The sequence below is a fragment of the Geospiza fortis genome, unplaced genomic scaffold, assembly GCF_000277835.1.
Source record: "Geospiza fortis unplaced genomic scaffold, GeoFor_1.0 scaffold173, whole genome shotgun sequence".
NCBI classification, from domain to species: Eukaryota; Metazoa; Chordata; class Aves; order Passeriformes; family Thraupidae; genus Geospiza; species Geospiza fortis.
The window spans coordinates 1,263,093-1,272,761 of NW_005054334.1; positions in this window are offsets into that span (position 1 = coordinate 1,263,093).

Here is a 9,669-nt window from a genome sequence, read left to right on the forward strand (position 1 = left end):
CTGCTAAACGGAAGGCACCAGTCTAGCCTCCTTATTGTGCACCACAGCATGGCACAATAAGCTGGCATCCACTGAAGTAGAGAACTTCAGCCCAAAATACTTGAAAAAGATGTAGCTTTTCTGAAGAACTGCTTTCAGACTATGTACCTTTCTATTAACCTGCAAAGCCACAAGGTCAAAGAGTAACTGAGCAAATGGGAGGAGACATCTGACAAAACCCTCAACGCCATGGCAGTTTAGCAGTTTGCTGTAACTTACTTGGCAGGAAATACAGGGAGCTTAGGCACTATCTGGAGTGCAGGTTTGAGTCCCATCAGCACAGCCAGTCAGGGCATTTCCAGAAAAACATTGTGGTACTCGAAAATAGCTACATGTACTGCAGGGACCATCAGCAGTGAAGACATTTTTGTCCTTCAGGAAATCACTTCATGCTGCTGATGTGCATATCTTTTAGGAAAGCTCAGGCTGATTTTTTTTTTTTCGGTCTTGTCTTAGAGTAGCACTTTCCCAACAGTGTTATGCCACAATCAGGGGGAGTTTGAAAAAAAAATTCCTTATCTGTTTATTTGCAAAACTTTTACAGAAGATCAGCAGCAGTTGCATACAAAACCCAGAGGAATTTTGTGTCAGAAGGAGATCTAATAAAATACACATTGAATTTTCAATACAGGCAAGTGCATTTTTCATCTTCCCCAAGAGGGGAAACAAAGCTGCTGTGGCAGCAGAATGTGTTGGTGTTCCATGTCAGAGCTATATGCAGAGAGACTAATGTTATTTTTGCAGAGGCTTCATTAGGAAACTGCCCAGAACACAGAAAAATAGAGCTTATGTGGGGCTGCACACACAAACACAAAAATTTAAATTGCAAAAAGCCTGAAGAAAATTGGCTGCATTTCAATTTTAAGTAGAAAAATAAATTCCACAGACTAGACAATTATTCTCACAGGCTGAAGGTCGGAAAATTTTCTGTGTTTTTATGCAATATTTTCTAAATTTTGTTTATTGTTCTGAAAGATGACAGAGAAAGAAAGAAAGAAAGAAATGCTTCAGCGTATGTTTGATATTGTCATTAATGATGAAGAAACTGAAGAAAATACTACATTAGTGCATTCTGATGGACTCTGTGTATATGGTTAGGGTGCCAATTTGGTTAAAAGACTGAATCCTGGCCTAATTCAATTACTCTCTCTTGCTAGAGAGGGTATGCAAAATTGTGCAACAGACTTATCTCCATACTCCACTTCCATAGCTAGGCAAGAAAACATTACCTAAAGTATGCTCTACCTGAAACTATATACTGATAAAAGCTTAAAAATCTAGAGCAAGGACTAAAAAATATTGAACCAAAGAGATTTTCACATGAGTTACTGAAACTCTAGATCAGTCACATCAGCTAGATAATCCAGGTCAGTTGGACTTGATTTAAGATACAACAGCTAGGTGTGAACTATATGCAGCCCCTTTAATGTGAGTGCAGAAAATGCTGCAATAAAACAAAGTAGAAAGTTTTTGAGGGCAGTAGAAGGTTTTGAGACTCCCATTACCTTTTTTTCCTACTGCTGCTTTTACAAATCAAAATTATACGCTGTACCTTTTCCTTAAATTGAAACTCCCCCAGAAGCTTGTTTAGAAACTCCCTTTTCAGAGGGAACTACTGAGCATTTCAATGCCAGGTACCTCCTCTGCTCTGAGCTTTAGATACTTTTTATAAATCTTCAGATCAAGTTCCTTGAAAGAGATGTGACAGATAAACAGAACAGGTTAAAAAATAGGAAAATATAAAGGAAAAAAATGAAAATATATTTCCCAAATTTTTGAGAGTTGCTTAACAATCTCACTCTCCAAGTATTGGACACTAAGTTACATTTTCATGGCTCTCAAATTAGACACATTAATTAAATGTTGAACTTCAGTTAGACTCATTTTGTGCTGATGCTTCTAAGTCACTCTATGCTTCTGGGAATCTGACTCCTTGTTTGCAGGGTACAATGTCCTTCCCTCTCCCTCTCCATTGGTTCCCACACTGAGTCCCTGGAGGAGAAATCAAACACCAGCAGGCTCACCTGGAGCACAGATGTCCAGGAAGTGAGACCCTCTCAGCACAGTAAGACAGCAGGACACAGAGCTGAGCACCTGAGGAGCTTGCTGCAGCCAAACTGGGATACACTTTGGCTTTGGGCAGTTGGTTTCTGCAGCCACCTAAAGCTTCACCCTTGGAGGCCAGAGGTGCATCAGCTCTTCTTCCCAGCTTGTGCTGCCCTGTTACATTGACCGCATGTTTCCCATTCTGGGTGGGAATTCAGTACTATGGGAATACAAATATAAACTGGTGATGACAGGGATTAGTATCACATGCCACACAATCCCACACTTTCAGACACTATTTGCAGTTAGAGTGTATTTTGCTGACCACTGGTGGGACAAGCCAGGATGGGACATGCCAGGATTAGCAGAATAGACAGAGCTGCTGCCTCTCATGTACACCAGAGTTCAGCTAGCCAGGAGGAACAGGGTGTGTGGAGGACTAGGTCTTGCTGGGAAGGAGAAGAAAAGAGCATGCCCGCATTCAAGGATGCTTCAAGAGCTGAGAGAGTGGGAGAGATCAGTGTGCAACACATGCACCCAGAGCAGCTAAAAATGGACAACCTACATACTTCAAAGTAACTGTTTAGGTATCACTATCAAGGGCTACCTGTGCCTAACTTTTCCAATGAATGACAAGAAGGAAATTGATAACTCCTCTCTCCCTCCACCCAGATTTAACACTGGCACCACTGATGGGAAAAAGGGATCAGGGTGGAAGACGGATTCTACCCTTTCTCTCATTGGGTTTGCAATGGAAATCACAACTATTGATAAATGTCTTGCCAAACAGGCAATATATATATTTACTAATTTTGGTTCATTTGTCTTCATGGAACCCATCAGAGAAAATTAATCTCCTAGCTGGAAGTATGCCACTGCCAGAGCCAAACTCCTCCAGCTTGCCTTCAGGAGACTCCTTGCCTTTCACTATGATAGAAAGCCTGTGCTGCACCACTGAGCTGCACCTCATTAAATTAGCAGTGAGCAGACTTCACAGAGCTGCTTCCTTTCTAACACCATGAGAGTCAGACCTTGCTGCTGCCATGAGGAATGAGCTGCTGAATGTCATGAAAACATCAACATTTAGCTGTAATTATGAGACACACAGGTAAATAATTTCTGTGCCTCCCTTCCCCAATGAATTAGAAAGAGATAATGCTCAAATTTTGGTTTCAGCAGCCTGGCTTGCTCTTGCTGGTTGTAGGGGACTTCTATTAATTTGGAAAAAAATCGGGCACAAGCAAAATATTTTGACTCAGACTTGGGTCAGTGTGAAAGGCTTCATTAGCAAAGCCCACCTCTTGCCAGAGTGTTCATGCACTTTTGCAGTAAGGCCCATATTTAAATACATCTGCAGATTTCACTCCACTGATTTTGCAGAGCATGGTGGAAGGAAAGAAATGAAATTATGAAGGCATAGCCTTTAAAAAGATGCTCATCTTTGGATGCTTTTCCTTTACAAATAAAAGGAAATCATGAACAGCTAGTGACAGCAAGGATAAGGCAAAGCAGTTCCCTGGTAATCCTGTTTCCAAATTCAAGTGTAAAACCCATTGTTTATGAGGTTGAGTAGCTGAAAGTAGCAGATAAAAACCGTTTTTACCAATTGCTATTCAATGTGTTGTCTGAGCTTAGAGAGGTGAAGCTGGACAGCCTGTAAGGCAGAGGATTTCAGAATAAGTGATGCAAAGATTACTGCTGGCCTTGGGAGTTTAAGCTGAGCTCTTATCAAACTCTTCCTGGACAAACACCCACACTTCAAATGGTGGTGCAAGCATGAGGGTGAGGTTCTGATTATCATCATCATTCACTCCTGAGATGGAGCCTGCCATGGGAGAGTCAGATGAGTCTGTCAGAGCTCTGCAGCTGGAACCAAGCAGTTCAGTGCAGCTCTCAGTGCAGCACATCTGTAGGCCATGCTGCTCACTTTGTGTCCCCTTCCAAGCACACCAGAGTACACCACTGGGAGGTTTAAAAGGCAATTCTGGAGACAGAAAGCCTGTTCATGTCATATTCCATGTTAGTGCCCAGTTTGCTTTCTGCTTTGACACTTGGAGCCCCCTACATACCTGAGAGGCCAGTGAAGTGAGATACTCTGGCACTGCACTCCTGAGGCTCAGCAGGACTTTCTTCTGAAGGAATCAAGTCAGCTGCAAACAGATGATTTCACTTGGCCTACACACATAGCATTAGCATGTCTCACTGCATATTGCTGCCTCCCTGCTAGAGTACAACTCAACCTAGAAGGTTTGTCACAAGAAATGCTGGAGTTTTCTTGCTGTTAAACATTGTCCTCATCCAATCAGAAAGATTAGAGAGGTCTTGAACACCTTCAGAATATCCGGAGATTTATCCTTTCAAGCTGTGACATCTCCTTCTTGCAATTAAGCTGCCATGTATCAGCGCTGCTCACACCAGATCCTGCTGTGCAGCCAAGGACAGACAACCAAACACTGAGCCACATGCAGGCTGTGGAAAATGAACGTGCCATTTTTACTTCTACTTTGTCTGAAAGACCACAGCCACAACTCAAACCCTTCTCTTGCTGAACAGCCAAGCTGTTACCTCTCATCCTTTTATCAGAGCAGTCATTGTGACATTTTTCCCATCTATTGGGAAGGAGATGCACTGTGAAGGGCACCCTGCCTTATCCAACCCACAGCAATAGCAATGCCTTGAGGTGTCTTCCCCCCAGCTGAACTGAACTGAGCCTGTTAAACACAAATGGGAACTGAGGAGTAGAAACAGATACTATCCATCAAAAAAGCCGAGCTTCACATTTAAAGAGAGAGCAAAGAACTAGCCATGGGAAGACCTTAACTCATATCCTGACTTGTGGCAATTACTGCCTCCCTAGTGCTTTGGGAGCCCATCTTTTTATATTACTTGAGATGACTTCTGCTGTTTCATTCACTTCTCACCAATTTACTGACTAGCAAGTAGCAACTTGAGCACTTGCTGAAGATCAGCAAAAACACATTTTTGCATTGCCTCCTACTGCTTAAAAAATAAAAAGAAAATAAATAAGAGGCACCTTTCAGCAAAAGTTAGAGAGACAGCTCAGCCAGTGTGGGCTGCAAATCACTTTTGGACCTGCAACAAACCCAGCTGAATTACATGTATCTCTCTGCCTCACTGGCAAAATGCTGAAGAGGGAAATTGCCCTGGTCTCACTGGGGCTGTTTACTATCCAGAAGTTAGGACTAAAGGACTCATAAATAAGTTTTATCTTTCTCACTAAATTCCTAAGTGCCTTTGCTCAGCCAGCTCACTGCTTTCAGTAAATGGCTACTTGAAATTAGCTGAAACTTAAGTCAGGATAAGGCTAAGGCATCTGCACAGAAAAGGCTTTGGGCAGACTTGTTTTTTCAGAAGCTTTAAACCACTGTGTTAAATTAATGGTTCAATCAGTTTTCAAGGCTTCTGTGATGCTTCCTCACTGGTGGAAAAGAAAAATCTTTCAGTGGGAGGAGCCTTTTCTAGACTCCTTTCAAAAATGTCGCTGATAGAAGCCACAGCTCTTTGGAGTCTGCTGGAAAGCAAGTTGTGAGCTTGGCTCTTCTCACCAGAGCCCTGTTCAGTATGAAATGATCATCACACACAGGATCTTTCCTGCATTGTTGTAGTCAGCCCTGCTAACTCAGGGTATGTCAGCAGTACCCCCATGCACCATGGCCAGGCCCCTGGCAAGGCACAGGTCTAATGCAGAAGGTTGAATCCCCAGTGATTTTGGTGCAGCAACAGGTACTGGGCCCCAGATCATCCCAGGTCCCCTGCTTTCATCTCCTAGTTCTTATCCTGAAGCACATTAGCTCAGCAATTCACTATTTTTTTTTTAAGCAGAAATCTCATGCTGTACTAATAATTTCACAGGGTCAATACCATGACACCACTAAAACACATGAATCTGGCAGCTGGAAGAGAGTGAGAGCCAACTCCACAGCTGCAGAGAAAGGAACATTTGCCAAGAGACTCTGCAGTTTTGAAGAGGACTATAGGACACAAGGAGCAGGCAGGTTGAGAGACAACACAGCTTTCCTCCTGCAGCCACTGCACAGCCAGCGGCACAGAACTCTTTCTCCTTCCTGTAACACTAAACAGCAGTCTGCCTTCTGCCATGATATATGCCAGCTGTTCCACAGAATCCATACAACCTATGGTACTTAAAATAGAAAGCATTTCATTGCTAGAAGTATATTTCTCTAAGGATGAAGACCCTTCACACCCACTTTCCCTGGTTTCCTTCAGGAAATGTATTTCAGAGCCACATTAAATACCTGTAATTAACTACTTTCTTATCAAACTCCATTGCTATAAGCATGTGAAAAATAGGGTATAATTTAGTCAGCACATGTAACATGCAGAACAACTCCCTCACTAACATTAGGTAGAACTTATTATGCAAATCATAGTTTTATAAATTTAATTACCCATTCATACCATAGTACATTTCTTGCTGGACAAAGCCTCTATGATGGAGTGAAATATGCTGGAAGCAGAAAAAAACCTCTGTGCTGTCTTTTTAAAAAAATAAAGAGGAAATCTGCACTGAAATAAATGCTTCATAAACACGCATTAAGAGAGATTTGCTATACAAAAAAATTTCTGAGGAAAAAGTTAAGAAATATGAGCATGTCTTAATATATGCTCATTATAATGCATAGTACACTTCCAGGGTTATAGACACTTGTAATATATAGCATTTGCAAGTATCCAGAAGAAATTACTATATCAAAAGAAATATAATTGGGCAATTATGAAGCATTTTGAAAGACCGAACTATTATGACACTGTTCCTTTGAATGCTCTTGTGCTGTTCTTGGAATGAACATTTTACAGGTCTTTTTTGACTTTCTAATGCTTTATGAGGCTTCAGAAAAAATCCCTCCTCCCTCCAGGTTTCCCCATCTAATTAGAATATCATGCTCTTCCTGCATAGCCAATATTGGTCAAGAACAGATAACTACAAACACCGAATTTCTCAAGGAACAGACCAGTTCAGTTTGACAGGCCACCTCTCATGATTTCAAATGGACAAGTACCATTTAAAAAAAAATACACAGGAAGAGACATCAGAGGCTTCCTTCCTTCATCTAATGGGACCATGGTGCCTACGCTCCACAGGGAAGTCTGTAATAGCTTTGAAGGCTTAACTAACAGGCTACTTATTCTATATTTTCTACATCAGCTGCTTAAATATTTAATCTGTTAACACTTCTTAATGATATTGCTGACTGCTGAAGGTTTAGCTTTCTGAAGCACTTACTGCTGCCCAGCACCCTGCTGCAGAAGTCCAAGTGGAATCCTGTGGGAAGCCAGCAACCAAGGAGTTAAAGCTGGGGATGAGGACAGTACACACACTAATTGTAACTAGCCCTCGTTTAGGCCTGCTTAACGGGCACAGCAGATCATTTGTGACACAACCTCAAGCAAGTAAAAACCCCCAAATGAATTTGATGCATTCCTATATGGCATGGCTGAGCAGAGGGGCTTTAGCAAGTTTAAGGAGAAATGTGAGAAGGCAAATTGGGTTAAACAGCTTAGATGGCAGCTGTTCTTGTCCCTGAAAAGAAAATGTGTTCAATTATTCATGTTCAGCTTAAACTAACAATGAAGCCAGCTTCAACAGAGAAATTCTTCTGCATTATTCATACCATGGAGAGGGCAGGGTCTCTGCAAAGAGGTGTTTTTGCAAATGGATAAGCCTACAAACGGTTCAGAAGCTGGGCTTGTTCATAAACTCAGTGGAGAGAGAGTATGTTTGTGTTATTTAAATATAACAAAAAAAAAATTCCACTGAATACCCCTGGGAGCAAATAGATAAAGCTTACATCATCTGGAAGCTAGAGAGGCTTAGAAACATTATTGAGGCAAATTTGAAACCATTACAGAATGGTTTAGGTTGGAAGGGATCTTAAAGCTGATCTAGCTCCAATCCCCTTTCCATGAGCACACCTTACACTAGACCAGATTGCTCAAAATCCAGTCCAACACTTCCAGGGATGTGGCATTGACAACTTCTCTGGACAACCTGTTCCAGTGCCGCTGCACCCTCATAGTAAAGAATTTCTTCCTAATATCTAATCTAAAACAACCTTCTTTCACTTTAAAGCCATTCCTCGTCCTATCTCCTTGTCCTGCCATTCTAAAAAGTTCCTCCTTCAGCTCTCTTGCAGTTCCCTTTAGGTACTGGAAAGTGCTGTAAATTCTCCCTGGAGCCTTCTCTTCTCCAGGCTAACAACTACAATTCTCTCAGCCTTTCCTCAGAGGAGGGGTGTTCCTTCCCCCTGACCATCTTCATGGCCTTTGGGCTCATTTGAGCAGGTCCATGTCCTTCTAAAGTTGGATGCAGCACTCTGGGGTGTCACCAGAGCAAAGCAGAGGGGCAGAATCCCCTCCCTCCACCTGTCAGCTGCACTTCTTCAGATGCAGCCCAGGATAGTATCAGCAAGCATCACCAGGAGGAAGCAATGAAGTTCACATCTCAGGTCATTGTATCTCTTATTCTGCAGGATGCACCAGAGAAAAATCTATTTAATGTAGTGGTTACTGCGTCCCAACAGTCTTCAGTGGTCACTTAACTGAAGGGCCAGGAGTTCTCAGTTTTTCCAAAGACTCCAGCTACCCTTCAGAGCAGCTTCAGCAGACAGCTGCATATCTTTGCTATGTCTCAAGGAATTCCAACAGCTGAGCTCTTCTAGCTGTCAGCAGCTGAAGAAATTGCTCAGGTCTCTGAAAATGATATAAGGGGGTTGTCAAGGTGGTACACTGGCAAAGGAAATTCTCAGAGGTTATTTTGTGAGTAGGAATTTTAAAGAAGTCTGGAAGTATCACATCACTTGCTCATGACAGTAGAGCTGTCCTGCAACAATTACAGGGTGCTATTTGATGGGAGCACCATGCAATCCTGAGGGCTTCATCACTCAAAGTAGGACCTGCATCTATCACAGTCATCCCTTCCATTCCTCTCCAAACTTGCTGTTCTTCAGAGTAAAGTCCTACATGGATGCACTCATTAGACCTCAAAGTTCCTGACAGAAGCTGTCTGGTTTAGCCACAGAGTGTAACAGAGAATGGGCTGGAGAAACACAGGAGGACTCTGAGCAAGCCAGATTGAGCTCTGCTCTGCAGGCAAATGCTCAGTCCTGTCAGCAGAATTGAGAAGACAGTTTTCAGGGAACCCCAGATGATATCCCTCCACGTGGTGTAGACTGAGATGGCTTCCTTTCATTCCAGCTGATTTTTCCAAACACCACTATAACTCTGCATGAGAGACCCTCCATTTCTAGTCTGATGAAAACAACAGTATAACAAAACCTTATCAGTAAATCCCACCACTCTTTTCAAGCCAATACAGCCTCTCTGGGATATACCATTCCATTTATTTATAACCACAGGCGTGCAAACTACAGATATGGATCTGAGGCAAGCAAGGAGCTCTGAACTCCAGAAAGGAAAGAAATGTGGATGAAAACAGACCACTGACTACAGTCATGTGGGACTGAGCATCAACACTGCCCTCAAGGTGCATGGAGAAATGTGTCCTACCATTAATAGGTATCCAAACCAGTCAGCTCACAAAAT